Source organism: Protopterus annectens, chromosome 4.part0 (genome assembly GCF_019279795.1).
Source record: "Protopterus annectens isolate FY-2018-M chromosome 4.part0, PAN1.0, whole genome shotgun sequence".
Lineage (NCBI taxonomy): Eukaryota > Metazoa > Chordata > Ceratodontiformes > Protopteridae > Protopterus > Protopterus annectens.
The window spans coordinates 488,019,677-488,034,981 of NC_056733.1; positions in this window are offsets into that span (position 1 = coordinate 488,019,677).

The following is a 15,305-nucleotide window of genomic DNA, read 5'->3' on the forward strand; positions in this document are numbered from 1 at the left end:
ACCTTTCTGCTCCATTTGTTATCCTGGGATAATCCTTGTTTAGATTCCTCCACCCATCCCCCTTTGCACTTAACTCTTTTGTTGAATGATTAATTCCATTGGAGATCTGTCCATGGCTTTGCATATGAGGCTAGTCAGATTTATGGGTCTGTAATTGCCTGGGTGTATGGAAGGCCCTCCCTTACGCAGGGGAATGACTATAGCTGTACTCCATTCATTTTTTTCAAAACCTGTATGGTGTTGTTAGGGGTGTGCCTAATTCATATTTCAAGTTATTTAAGATGCATCCAGGGATATTGTCAAGACCCATCAATGCAGTATTTTAGCTTTTGATAGCAGTTGTAGGACTCGGTCTTGTGTGATAGCTGGAGGTGAACTAATTTCAGATATATCTTGAGGGACAGACAGATAGGAGAGAGGGGTAAATTTATTGCTAAATTTATCAGCCAGTAGGTTCACTATATCTTCAGCCTCAGTCTAGGTAACATCATTCACAATCAGCTCAGCACGTTGCTGCATTGCGCTTTTGAGATTATGAACATAACTAAAACAATGCCTCTTTGGCCTGGGTAGCTATTTGAGCCTCAAACTTGGCTTTGTTGGATTTTATTAGCTTCTTACTTGTGGTCAAAATTCTTTTCTTCTTACTACAAAACTTGTCAATATTATAGTCCCACCATGTGTGTTCGTCTATGGAGTTTGTCCTGTACTTGTTCCTACAGACTACAGCTCCATCTATGCAGCTGTTTGCATGCTGGTATAGTGTGGTACTGTCCTTTCTCTGCATTCAGTGGAGTTAACTGGGTTTGGTGGGGATTTGACGCTTGCCCATGTATCACTTAGGAGTAGTTAGTTTGCCTTAAAGAAATTTCTAAAGGTACTTTGGGTGGAAGCAGTCTATTGTTTCAGTTTTATTTTGAAGGAGACTGCTTTATGATCAGATCTAATAAGGGATGAAGATGTGCAAGGGATGGTCAAGACTTTCCCATATTAGTAAGAACAAGATCCAAGAAATTATTCCCCCCAGTGAGTACTCTGACTAATTGTTATAGGGCATTTGTATTGACATAGTCCAGGAATCTCTGTGCTTGTTCACTAGTGGTGGTGTAGGTTTATAGCTGGCTAGTTTAGATTACCTAGGAAAATGGTATTGTGTTTAATAGTGAGTGATTGCAGTTCCTGTAGATAGATAGTGTGGCTTTTTTGTCATAGATGAAATTCTGTAACTAGCTGACATGTGGTACGAGGCCTTTCTGATGGGTATTTGAACACGAAGAAGCTCTAGTGCATCATGCTGCTTTAGCAGCCTTCATGTGACTCTCTTCTGGATGTAGATTGAGACACCTCCAACTTTCTTTCACTTCTGTGCAATAGCTGATCTAACTGTTTGGAAGGTATTGTAGCCCTCCATAGCCTGAGTGATCTCCACTATTTCATACCATGTCTCAGTCACTACACAGACTTCAATGTCCTCCATTAGAGAAGCTTGTAGAGAGTGGAGTTAACTGTTTATGATTCTAGCATTGATCAGCAGCACCTTCATGTTTCTCTTGTTTCATTTATGTTGATAGGTTTATCGGTTTGGCATTGCCTAGAAAGGCACCATGAGGGTAGACGATGTCTTTACCAATTATCAAAACCTTAGAGGGGACAGATGTGGGTCATGTCTGGTGAAGTAGTGTAGTCTGTCGAACATATCCTCCCAGGCTGACAAATATTGGACCCCCTTTGAGTGACACCAAAACCTAAGCCAATTATCCAAGTCAATTATTTTTTGCTCATATTCTGGCATCATCTTTGGAGAAGGTAGAATACAGCTCAGTGCTATGCTCATACCTGCCTTGGATACATAGTCTGACAGCTTCATCATGTCTCTTTTAATATAGTCCAGGGATGTACCCCACAAGTCACTGACACCAGCATGAACTATGACAGAGTCATACTGGTTCTTGTTCATGGGCTTGAGTTCGAGAGTGATCTAACAGATCATGGCACCAGACTACAAATAACTGTCACTCCTTTCTTGCTCAGCCTGGTAACAGGGACATTTGTATGTCTTACAATGGAATCACTTTAACAAGAATGTTTGGTTCGGTCAATGCCTGCCTTATGGGATCTACATCTTTTACTTTGGGACAATCGGTGCTCTGTAAGGAAGCAGGCTTAATATGCTGAGTGGGCTTTGTGTCTGTGTTGTGTTTTGGAGGTCATGGAGGTTTAAGCAAGTTAATCGGTACAACCTCAGTATATGAAGGATAATGTGTATTGCGATGGTCTTGGAGCGGTGTGATGAGTGGTGCACTGTGACCATTTTAGTGTCTTGAGTTTACTGTGTATGAGATTTTTGCCTAGAAGGATAGGGAAGTGCAGAGGCCATGATACAGACAGGAATGATTCTGGGGAGAGGGCTAACTATAACTACTTGGATTTCAGTTTAAGAATAATGTTTAGATGGACTTGCTACTGAGTATTTACATTTCAGTACAAAACAACTAGCCTGGAAACCTTCTTCTGCCACCAGCAAGACACAGCAAACTAATACAAGTAAAAAAAAAATACAACTCACTAATTTCATACTAAAATCATTGCAAACAGTATCAATGCACTTGATATTAAGCAATTTTATCAAAGGTCTTTCAGCCTGGTGAGTACTTCAAGGGGAGAGACTTTGCAAAATGATACACATGTGCTCACTGTCAACAACCAATAAACGGAGCGGAAGGGAATTATGTTATCGAAATATCAAAAGGGGCAGGCAAACACAGATACACTTGGTTTAGTAACATAACTACAACAGAGCTCTAAGCTGACTGGCCTGGAACTGCCTTAATGCAAAGACAAGTCCTGAATTAGTCTGACATAATACTCAGTAGATAAGAATGAAACTAGGGTTTAATACCAACTGTTAGACCACTTAAAAAGCAAAATATGCAGCACAACTATATACTGGAAATACAATACAGGCTTAAATACCTTAGCTAAAGCAAATGCAGACTGTTAAAATGAATTTAAAATCAGATGAAGAAATGAAGGCGCGTATCTTTTTCTCCATGTGTATTGAACCTAAAACAATACCAATAATTCCAGTAGTATTCCAGTTATCACTTTTCTTATTCTTGACACTGTAATCTTAGTAAATTTCGTTGTGTCCTTCCATCCAACCATATTTCATCCAGTCTGATCCTCTTTGTCCTACCTGGAACTTTCCCAGTTTTCCTTGCAGCCATCAGTGTGAGACTGGGTCAAAGGCCTTGTGAAATTCAGGCAGACCACACCTGTGACTAGTACTATTACTAGTTCCCTTGTTAACAAAGTAAACAAAATTATCTAGTTTAATGGAGGTCTTACTGTGGTCATGAGCCCATGCTGGTTGTTCTTGAGATTGTTGTCCTTGAGGAAAATAAATCAGCCTTTCCCCTCAAAATTCCCTTCATGAATTAGTGTCTTTCTAATGTCAGACTAACCACCTTGTAGTACCCTAGAATTTTCTAGCTCCCTAACTGGAAAAAGGTAAACTGATTGGAGTTTTTCAGTCATCAGGAACTTCTGCGGAGACCAATGATCTACTGAAATTCTCCATCACTGGATCTGCCAGCACACTAGTCAGTTACCTGAGATCCCTGGGATGCAAGTCATCTGGCCATTGTACATCATCTTCCTTAAGGCAGACAGTTCGTCTCCACTCCAGCTTACCCATGTTTTGTATAGTGTCCATCTAATGATCAACCCCCTCTTCCTTGTGCTTTCATTTGTAATGATGGAAGTGAGAAATTCGTTCAGAACCTCTTCTTTTTCCCAGATTTTCCATGATCAGTCCCTAACAAGTATACCCAGCCTGTCCTTATTTCTGCTATGTACTCATTCCCTCCGATACAGATGTGGAAGCCTCAGGTCTCCCTCTAGTGATGCCATACTAAACTGTTTAACAAAATCAAGTTATATCCCCACAGTTCAAAAATGTACATATCTCCAGAATCATGAGAGATACTAAAGAAATGCAAATGACAAACAGTTCTGCATTATCTAATCTTAACAGCTGTTACATTCAGGAGAGTCCAGATGTTAAACTGGATTTTATGTCACAGTAATATACTAAATATAATTTTTGTAAAAAATTGTAAACAATTTACAGCATTTCAGTAACCCTACAGACATTCTGTCAGTAGCATTTTATTAATCTAAATTATAAGCACTCATATTAGTTTAAGCAGTACTGTGTTGGATGTCTTGAAATATTTAGAGAAATATGAAAAGAATGGAACTATAAATTGTGTATGAGCAAACTGGAATACCTCTTTAAGTGCACTAGACAGTCTTTGTATCATTATAGTTGCACTGTCTGTCATGTAAGCTTTAAGATGACAACTTCCAACAGCTTGTGTGTAGCATGATTTTTGCATAATTAATGTAGACATGAAGGGGCAACAAAAGACATCTTAAGACATCGCTAGGATGATCCTACAGAAATACCTACAGGCTACAACTAGGGTTTAATGAGGTAAAAAATACTTTTTTCCCCATCTTTGTCTATCCTTCCTGCTCCCTTTCAGCTTCCCTTTGAGTTAGTTGCAGTGGGTTGGGAGGGTGGCCTAATGGTTAAGGTGTTTGCCTTACAAGCACAAGGGGCAGGGTTTGAATCTCGCAAGGGATAATTGGCTAGGCTTAAAATAGCTCCCAAGGACAGTTAGTTTAGTACTAATCTATGAACCTATGCAGTTAAGGTTTGTTTTATAGAAGAAGCATTAGACTTTGTGTTCAAAATGGGGGCACTTTGACCAGTTCAGTCATATGTAGGTATGAACCCCTGACTATAACCAGATAACTCAAGTTCATCTGGCTTCATGCTGGGACAGCATTGTATGGGTGTGTTTAAGTGAACAGCTTACACTGGCTTACTCATACTAAGTGGAAGAAAATGGTGGTCCTGTTCACCAAAAAGTGGCAACAGTGGCTGTAAGACAGGAGAGGAGACATGGGCATGGTAGTCCAAGCTAGTAAGAGTAACCTTCTTAGATGTGTGTGTGTGTGTGCATCTTTGTGTGCACATGCAAGTGTGTGTATGTGTGTCTTTGTGTGCACATGCAAGTGTGTGTGTGTGTCTTTGTGTGCTCATGCAAGTGTGTGTGTGTGTGTGTGTGTGTGTGTGTGTGTGTGTGTGTGTGTCTTTGTGTGCACATGCAAGTGTGTGTGTGTGTGTGTGTGTGTGTGTGTGTGTGTGTGTGTGTGTGTGTGTGTGTGTGTGTGTTCGGTGGAGCACACACATGCCAAAGGAGGGCATAGAATGCATCCCTGGGGATGTGGTTGATCATGTCATCCGCCAGAGAATGGGATTAAGGAAGTAACACAAAACTCCAGGTAACTCCTGGCATGATGGCATTCAAAAGTGAGAGGGCTGATGTTTGGTTGGCAATGGGGGAAAAATGATTTAAAAATTGTATTGCGTTTAATACTGAGATTTTAAGAGTTTTTTTTTTTGTAGTTTTGCCTAAGATGAGAGTAAAACTATGAAATACTGAATTTTAGGAAAGATTATAGAGTGGCCATGAAATGCGATAATGGTCAGATAAGATGTGGCTAGTTATTTAAGAAAGTGATTCTCGGGATGATAGGAAATAGATGTGGGAATCTGGGGATCACCAAGTCCTTGCATCTCTGTTGAGACATTGCCATATCTTCTTCCACTGACTCACTTTGATTTGTGTTAAGATAAACTACTAACCTGTATCTTGCTACTTTTAAAATTCCCTGACATAGCAACTGCTGGTGTCCACTATGCACTTGACTGCAACTGTTTCCAAGTTCCTTTACCTTTTCCTACATTGTGTTGCCTAGATTTTTGGCTCATTTGTGATTAATTGTTTCCACATTGCAAAGCTGGATTAACATTCTTTCATTAGCATTCTACTGTTGATGCCATTCCAAAGTAATGACCACATATGTTATGCAAGTTGCAATGAAATTCCTACATAAAAATATTGTCAGACATCATTTAGAAAAAAAAATGACGGAATGTAGGTTGCCTGCTTCTCTTTATGATGGATATGGAATGAGTTAAGAATAAGTTAGGAATAAGTAAATCGATGATGTTTTTGTTTCAGGAAAATGAACGACAATAATTCTTGGGATGAGGTAAAATGGATGGCATAAATATAGGGCCACATTCAAAAACACCTACACTAAGTGTATACGATCTGTATTCAAGAACATCCCTACCACATGTTTTGTGTTTTCTTGTCACTCAGAAAGATTATACTAAGTGTATATGTAGTCTACACTTTGTGGTAACCTTTATAAATGCCCCTCAGTTTTTAAAGCTGCAAGAAAATGCATAGGAAAACTAAATTTAGGAGGAATAATGTATGAATTATGCTTGTGTTGTCTCTTCACTCAGAACAGTGTACGCAATGTACACTTCTAAGGGATGCTCTTTTAAATTCTGCTTAGTATTCTGTTGACTCTTACAACAATGCAATTTGCCTTTTTGAAGAAAAAACATTAGAGATTATTACTACATCCAAAGCTTATTGTAACTTGAACCGTAATCAGCAAAATAGTCTCCACTTCATATGTTCATCGAAGAACCATTAACATTTAAATCAAAATCTAATCAGCAGATTCAGTCTTCATTAACAAACTACAGCTAATGATTTGGTTTTCTTTGGGAGGAAATGCCTGCCACAGGCCAATGTAGGTTACCTCATCCCCTATTCACTTGCAGTTACTAAACTAATTTCTAAAGTCACTGCTTCAAATGGGTAAGGGGAAATTCCTGTTGCAGTTTCTCAGCTGGAAGACTCAGGCTTTGTTGTGAACTGGCAGAAAATGCTGATTTGCAGAATGTCTTTTGAACAACTTACTAATTACCTTTAAAGGGTAGTGCTACCAGCCCATGTTTTCATGTTTTTGTTTCTTTTTTTAGTTAGGAGCTTGGTAGTGTAAAGCTATAAATATTTTGCTTGATGTTCTCATCTTAGACCATATCTGTGCAGTGACCAGTACAATGGATATATTGTTACTTGCTCCAAATTCCATATTTCAGTGGTAGAGACAGTTACATAGGCTTCCCTTTCATTTTTGATACACATATTTAGATGCTTGGTTGGGAAAAAAGTTCTTTTCCAGATTTTCAGATTAGTACCTATGCATCTGATCATTAATAAGGATCTAAGTCATAAAAAAATCACAGCTGCAGCAGTCAAACTGGTCACAAAGTCCTTTCTATCTAGTGCTTTTGTCTAATGGGCAGTGGCATATTGGATATAAGCTAGAATTATGTTTAACAGCTAGTTGATTCATCTTCAATGCCCTATACTTATCATATGGTGGCCATCTAATAAAATATGGTGTGCAGCCATACATTAGTTTTCATGGAAAGTTAAACAACAAAACCCATTAAGTAAAACAAGCATCCATTGACAGTTCTTGTATGTTGTGGTTGATAGATCACCCCGGGCAGGACACTTCAACTCTGAGTTCAGACAACTTTGGGCAAGTTAAAAAATGTGTCAAGAGATTTCCTGTTTCAATAAATGTATCTGATTGTCTTTTGCAGAAAAAATAATGTCTGTGCATAAATGTAAATCTCTGGAATTCAGTAGCTGCAAACAGACAGATAATTAAGCAAGAGAATAATCTCTTTTATACAGTCTGCTTTAGGACCAATGCTTCTATTTGGCAGATATAATAAAATAAAATCAGAGTTGATCCTATATCCTTTTTAACATTTTCTATCTAGATCAGCTTTCTTGAGAGGTTCAGCATTATGATTAGCTCAAAAAATGTGGAGAAAGCCAAATACAATGGGGAAACAAAGGCTCAAAATAGGGACAGACTTTAAATATTGCTCTTGTACACTAGAAAAAATTCTAGAATAATGTATTTTGTGTTTGAATACATTGTCTGAAGGCTATGAAGCCTGAAGCTCAAACGTCTGTCATTACTTAATGACTTCAGTCCTCAGTGATTTGCCAGAAAACAAAAATTTTAGGAGGAGCAGAGAGGTGAAAATCATGACAGTTATGTTCTGCATGCAGGTATATGATACTTCTGTTTAAAAAATATCTGTATTTGAAGCTAGATATGTGTGTGTGTGTGTGTGTGTGTGTGTGTGTGTGTGTGTGTGTGTGTGTATATATATATATATATATATATATATATATAAAACTTGAAAGCATTCTACTCTAATTTATCAAGAGCAGATGACTTCTATTTGTTATTTATAAACAAATGAAACAACTGTTTATTTTGCATGCTGATTTGTTGAAGCATTTTAGAGTGCTGCTGGTGCTGTATGATGAATCAGAGTTCTTCTGACTTTTAGTATCTTTTGATTTTTGGGAAAGGTCCACTTATACAACCACATGATGAATGTGACAGCTTATTAAATATCCCTATGATCGGAATGGAGACCTATTTTAAAAGCCTTTGAAAATGAAAGTATAACTATTATTTTTAGATACAAGATATTTTATCATAGATAAGTTTAAAAAAAGGTCATTCAGCCAAGACTGAAAGGCTGAAGGATCAAGTCATTGAAGATTATTTTTAATAAATGTTACAAAAAAAAAAAAACCTTAGTGATATGCAATATTTCCAAAATAAGCACATGGGATACCCCATAATATGCAATTTTAGTAAGAAGAATTTGACAGTTTATCATTCGTAATGTTTACCTTCAGAAAGTTAATCTGGAAAGCCCAATACTACTGAAGACTGACATTTGTAGTAGGACTGAGTGGGTGTGAACAAATGTGCAGAAACATTCTGGGGGCATGTGCTAAACAGATCTTATCCCAGTACCCATGATGCTGTGAAACATGTACCCAGTAGGTGCGTACCTTACAAACCTGGAAGCATGGTAATATCTATTCAGTGAATATCCCAAAATGTGCTATTATACTTATATAACCCCATAATTATTTTTAAATTTTGTAGTCATTTTTTGATGAGTGGAATCTTATTTTCCACGTGTGTTGCATTTTGTAAACTCCTTTCACCTGACTGTATTGTTCAGTTTTCTAATCCCATTTCATAAAAGAGATTTGTTTATTTGTTCAGTTATTTGTGAAATGTATTAATGTTGCAAAATGACATTACTTCAAAATGTCGATAGAATCAAGGAGAAAAGCTATTATTGTATGAAGAACATTTTGCTTACACTATAGTAACAGTGTAGCAGTAGTTGTAGAACAGAGCATGTGTATGTAACTTTAAGAAGCATTTCCAGATGTAGGCACATGCATATAAATAGTGAGCATGTGCAGGCAGCAGTGCCATTTTGAGAGAACAGCCAGAGTGTTAACATGTATGAGTGTAGTAGTCAGTCTGTTTATAAGTTTATTTAAGTTTAAGTTACAAAGCCTCATTCCTGATGTGTTTGTGTGCAATAAAGCTGCTTGAACCAAACCCACAAGTGTTTGTCTGTTTTATCCTGACTGGATGAGCAACATGGTGTCAAAATTGGGATTAAGTGCAATTTCTTCAAGCCATGAGGTGCAGAGTTGGTGATGAATATATACTGAGCAGGTTGGATAATAACAGTGCTCAAACTTTCAAAAAGGGCCAGAAATGAACTTAAGTTAACCACAACTTGCATAAATGATTCATTTTGCAAAGAAAATGAAATGGAGCATTAGTAAGGCAGAAAACACATTGCAAATCAAATGAGTAGCATAACACACATTATTAATCAACCGAAAGGCACAAAATGCATTATTAATTAAATGAAATGTTCAAAACCACAGTATTTGATAAAACTATCAGAAACATTCATCTTGGGCTCAGAATTACCTCTGGTTTGTATAATGAGCATGTTTAAAGTACAACTAGCACAAGAAAAGTATAATGAGCATGATAAGAGGTTACATGGGCATAATGAGTACAATAAAAGGGCAAAATAAGCTTAAAGAGCAAGGCGACTGCATGTTTTTTAGTGAACAACCATGTTTGGGGCATAAACTACTATTTTGCATTGACAGAAGCCATTCAAAGCATAACTAGAGTTGTTCGAAGTATCTCAGAGTGTGCAATGGGTTTACAGAGTGTGTGCTTTATTATAGTGCAAGTAAACCTATCTATGTCAAACAGAGCTCCTCATTAGCACTCTTCAAGAAAAATCTTGATGATTGGATGGGTAATAGGAAATTCACCCCAGGGATCACTTCTGTGGTTCTGCTTGACAGGGGCACAGGAAAATAATTTTCTTTGGTGGTGAATGTCAGGGTACCTTTTTGGCTAGGCTTGTATAGACCTAGGGCCAATAGCCTAGTACCTACCTATGAACCTATGAACTTATTTCAAAGTGTTTGCTGAGTGGAAAGCACAGTTATTTTGCAAACTGCAGTTAAAATACAGCCATTTTGAAAAAGTTTATTGTGCTGCATGTATTTATTCGTAGAGTGCCACCATTTCAAAGTGATTCTTACACTGTGCAGAGTTATTTCGCAAAGTGCAGCCAGTTTGAAAGGTTCCTGTGCTGTGTGCAGTTTATTTGCAAAGTGCATTCATTTTGAAGTGTTTCTTACTCTGGGCTTTTTCTGCTGTGTAGAGTTTGCAAAGTACAGTCATTTCAAAGTATTTCTTATACTGATAAGGAGTGATTTCTCACAGAGTACAGTGATTTTAAAGTGTTCTTGTGCTACGGAGACTTATTTGGCAAACTGCAGTTATTTCAAAGAGTCTGTTGATCTATTGGGCATAATTATAAGTTCTGGCATATATTTATGTGTGTATGTTCCTACATAATTCCAAGCACCTTCACTACTGCCTGTTGATATGGCAGAGACATTTCGGAGACCTAGTACACTTGTGTTTGATCATAATATTACAGAAAATTATAGCACATTTGAGCAGGAATATGATATTTTCATACAAGCATTTTTTTCTAACAAAGATACATGTACAAGGGCATTAATTTTGCTTAACTTAACTGGGTCAGAGGCCATTAAAAGACAGCATTCATTTGTGTATGCACCAACAGTATATGCATGAGAAGGGGAAAATCACCATATTGTTGTAGCAGCTGAATCAAGGGAAGGCCCTCAGTGCTTGAAACGTAAATTTAGAGATATGTGCAACCCCCAGACAAATGTTACATTAGAAGGGCACCTATTTTATACAAGAGAACAAAAGCCAGGTGAAAGTTTTGCAGCTTATATCACAGACTTGAGAAATAAGACTAAAATGTTCAGATTTGGTGATTTGAAAGATGGATTAATAAAGGACAGGCTTGTGTGTGGTGTTAATAGTGCTGCAGTGAAAAAGATTTTGCTTTATGACAGTGATTTAACGTTGAGCAAAGCTATAGAGATTTGTCAAATCCATGAGCTCACAGAAAGGCACACAAGTATATTTACAAGTGACAAGAGCTTAGTTTCAGCATGCTCTAGAACATGCAACACGTAGCAAGGAGAAAAGGCCTAAGCACATGGCAGCTGCAATCCCTGTGAGATTCTCAGGGAGGACCCGTAACTTTCTAGCAAGTTCCAAGCCTAGCTTAGCAAAAGGGACATGCTCAGTGCAGTATAAGTGTGAGTCAGAAAAACACAAATCAAGTCTTATTGTTAACTGCCATAATTGTGGTGCCAATCATGAGTCTAAAAGAGAGAAGTGCTTAGCATTTGCTCAGCAGTGCCACAAGTGTAAAAAAATGAACCACTTTCAAAAGTTTTGTAAATCAAGCAAGCCTCATTCAATTATTAAGAAAGGTCACTAAAAAAAGCAAGCTGATCATGTAGAAAGCAGCAACCCTACTTTCTATGTAGATGGTGTATCAGTGGTCAGTGAAGATGTTAATGCAGTTGATTTATTGGCAAAAAATGAAGTATTTTGTACTGTCCTGATCAATGGTAAACCTACAGAGCTCAAAGTAGACACTGGTTCAAAATGTAAAGTGGTGTCAGCAAAAACAATTGCTAGAGTGAGAGCTGGTGACCAACTTAATTTGATTAATTGTGTGACACTTGTTGCTTATGGAAGTGAAGAGATTCAAACTGAAGGCTCAATAGTGCTTTCATGCTATTCTGCTGAGAACAGTTACAGCTTGCAATTTTGTGTAGTCAGAAGAACTCTGCAGTCATTATTATGTCTCAGAGACAGTTTGAGAATGAAACTGCTTTCTTTAACCAAAGAAGTACATCATGTAAGCACATGTCTCAGTGCCAGCTTCAGTGATGCTATTTTCTGAGTATGCTGATGTTTTCAATGACAAGTTAGGCAAACTTAAAGTTGTGTACTCCATTAAAGTAGACCCAGGGGTCAGTCCAGTAGTCAGACCAGTGAGGAGAGTTCCAGTAGTTATGCAAGTTGTACAAAGTCAAGGTCCAGTTAAACAAAATGGTACAGCAAGGTGTGAATTGTCCAGTCAAAGAACCAACTGAGTGGGTGTCTTCCATGGTAGCTGCTCATAAGAAAATTTCAGATGAAATCAGAATATGCACTTACCTAAGAGACTTGAACAAGGCATTAAAGGGACCTTATCATTCCATGCATACAGTCAAGGAGTTTGCCACCTTCATGCCAAGTCACACTGTTTTTTTCTGTCTTAGATGCAAAGAGTTCATTTTGGGAAGTAATGCTTGATCACAAGTCTTCACTACTGACTACATTCGGCACACCATTTGGTAGATACAGATTCCTCAGGATGACTTTTGGAATAAACTCTGCCAGTGAAGTCCTTCAGCATGTAATAGAGTAAATTTTTTTTAGGCTATCCATGTGCTATAATAGTTGATGATTTACTGGTTGGACGTAACAGTGAAGCAGAGCAAGACAGAAACCTCAGGAAAGTTCTGAATAGAACGCATAAAGTGAACATGAAACGTAATCCTCTGAAATGTAAATTCAGATTACCAGAAGTTACTTATGTAGGTCATTTATTTACCAATACAGGCTTATGACCAGACCCTTCTAAACAAGCAGCCATTCCTGAGATGCCAGCTCCAGACAATATCCATTCCCTACAACATTTTCTTGGCATGGTTAACTATTTGGGTAACTTTATCCCTGACTTTAGTGAGTTATCAGTGCCTTTAAGAGAGTTAACATGCAAAAATGTTGCCTGGTCATGGTTTGAAAAACACCAGAAAGCATTTCATGAGTTTAAAAACCTCCTTAAGGAACATCTAGCAAAACACTGGCTCTGCTCCTGCCATATTCCTGGTTAAGCTACCTACTACTCCCTTACATTACCTTAAATTATCTTATTCTCACAGCTACAACTATTAACTGCTGAGGGCTATCTTGATTCTACACTCAGTTTCAGTTAGCAATATGTACACATATACTGCTTTGTCTTTAACTGTTATGTAATCTGCATTTCTCTATCTTGCAATTACTGTATCACACTGTTCTCACTATTAACTCATGTGGCCATTTTTTATCACTAACTGTGCCATTTTTGTCAAATTTGTTAATTTATTTGTTAATTATTTGCTAATTATTGTTATATAACTAATTTCTTTACTGACTTGCTTTGTACATTGTTGATTAATTAATGTTCAATTTGATTGTTTAATACTGTCTATTTGCATGTATGGAGCTTTTCTCCCTGGTCCTCTCTGAAAATGGGCCTCATGCCCAGTTACACATTACCTGGTAAACAAACAAAATAAATAAATAAATAAAATAAATAAAATGTTTATGTTACATGATCAGGTCTCATTTCTAGACCTAGTGTAAAATACACCGCAATGTGGACATGATTGTTTTATGTGTCTAATTTTGTATAATTGCATGTCAAAGAATTAGTTCTGTATAATTGCATGTCAAAAGATCATTTCTGTGTAAGTGCATGTCAGTGAATACCGTCATTTGGTATATGATCTATTTCTCAAAGAGGGAGGATGTAGAACAGAGAGTGTGTGTGTGTGTGTGTGTGTGTGTGTACCTTTAATAAGCATTTCCAGATGTTGGCACGTGCATATAAATAATGAGCACGTGCAGGCAGCAGTGCCATTTTGTGAGAACAGCCAGAGTGTTAACATGTATGAGTGCGGTAGTCAGTCTGATTATAAGTTTATTTAAGTTTAAGTTACTAAGCCTCATTCCTGATGTGCTTGTGTGTAATAAAGCTGTTTGAACCAAACCCACGACTGTTTGTCTGTTTTGTCCTGACCTGACAAGTGACAGTAGTCATGAGTTTTGTCTTTTGTAAATAAATGTCCACATGTTTGAGGAAACTGACAGCACAGATTAATGTGTTTAGGCAATGAGGTGAAATAAGATACATCTTGTAGGCCCTTATTTGATTACAGGAGCTTCCCTTTGCATACTGTTTGTCTACACACAAGTCACATTGTAAATGAATGACTTGTCCCTCCACCAACATATGCACAATTTTACATGCATATGATTGCAAGTAGACTCATATATACACACACACACACACACACGTTCACATGCTTGTGTACTCACTTACCAGAAACTCACTACTGGCAGTTAGCATTTAACTGGTTAAGAAAGTATAAACAGAATGCATAAATCCATATGTAATTATAAAACTTCTCACAGGAGTTCGCAGTGAGCCTTGAATGGTAAATTTAGCGTAGCTTCAGTAAAGACCTGAAGGTGGCAGGTATTTTTAAGTTCATTTGCACTTCAGTAGGGAACATGTATTTGCTTCTCCTCCTTGTTTCATATGCATCAAGGTTTATTCAGTCACTCATGTCTGTCCACCTACTTTATTTTCACTGTACCACTGTTGAAATTCTGTACAGCTCCAAAGGTCCTCTCTGCTCTGTGAAACTCATCCATCAGCATAAAGGTTCTCATTAAAGTACTTTAGTTACCCGTGAAAGAGAGGAAATATAGTGAGTTCTGTTTTCGATCTATTAGAGCTGAATCTCAAACAATGGTTGTATATGACCATTAAATATGATAAGTTGATTTTAAACAAATCAGCTGTCATTGCATGTTGAGATTAGGCTCTGCAATGTTTGTAACATTCAGCACACCCCAGGGAAAACTAGTCACTTCACCTGCAGATGACTGGAAACATAATACAGAGAAGTCTGACTAAAATGTCAGCCCCCAAATAAGCATCAGTTTCACATAACACTAATGTACTGGAACAGTAACAGCAAGGAATGAAAATTTAAAATCTTGTCACATCTAGAAAACTTGCACCTTGTAAATAATGGTGTGTCTAGTTAAGCATGATGTGGAGGCAGAAAGCTGCCTCAAGACTTTGCGATTGATGAATGTTTATTGCATCAAATTGCCTTGTAACAAACTGTGAGGCCACAGGCTTTTTCTGCTGCACTCGGAATAGACTTGTTTGATATTAAAAAGGCAAAAAAAAAAAAAGG